We start from the raw sequence: 852 nt of genomic DNA on the forward strand, positions 1-852 counted from the left end.
CGCCCGCCTGACGCCGCCTGCTGGCCGCCCGCCTGACGCCTACCCGCTAGTGATTTTCGTTCAAAGATGTATTTATTGATGCAGACAGAACCGGGGTGCGGGCCAGAGGCACCCCAGAGGCAGAGTGGGGAGCAGGACGGGCAGATGGACACAGCCCACTGCTGAGGGGGGCCGCGGGGAGACAGGAGGGGTCTGTCGCGCCCTGGGGGTCCCCTCCGGGCTGGGGACCCAACTCAGGGTGCAGCGGCTGCGGCCGGCCTGCTGGCCGCGTACACCCCGTTGGGGGGACCCACTGGTGATTTTCAGCAAACTCACGGGGAAGGGGGACGCCCCAGAGGACAGCCTGGATCCCCTCACCCCAGAGGACGGTCTCACCGGCCAGGCGCCGGCCCAGCCAGGAGGCCGCCGGGTGGTCACGCAGCCTGAGGCCGACACCTGGCTCCGGCCGTGAGCACCCCAGTGTGCTGCATCCCCACGGGGCCTCGCGCCACGGCCCGGACCCCAGGCCCACGCTGGGGTGCCGCTGCTTTGGGCAGCTGTGGGCAGGGCTGTCCCACATCCCAGCGGTGGGGCGTTGCCGCTCCTGGACACGCGCTGAGCCTGGCGCCCCCCCACGGCTGACCAGAGTGACCAGAGGCCAGCGCCTCTCACTTGCAGCAACCGAGAAGAAGAGGTTGTGCACCAGAAGGTGGAGAGGGCACTCGCTGTCCGGGATGGCCGTGGGCTGCCCCGCTCCCACCCGGCCCCGCTCCTGGCCAGGCGCCCGCCTCGGACGTCTCAAAGTCCTCCTCCACCCCCTCCTAACCCCGGGCGGCGTCCAGCCCCTGGGGCGCGGGGGCCCCGCCTGCCCAG

This window comes from Condylura cristata, unplaced genomic scaffold (assembly GCF_000260355.1).
Source record: "Condylura cristata isolate star-nosed mole 26May11 unplaced genomic scaffold, ConCri1.0 scaffold00050, whole genome shotgun sequence".
In the NCBI taxonomy this organism is placed as follows: domain Eukaryota; kingdom Metazoa; phylum Chordata; class Mammalia; order Eulipotyphla; family Talpidae; genus Condylura; species Condylura cristata.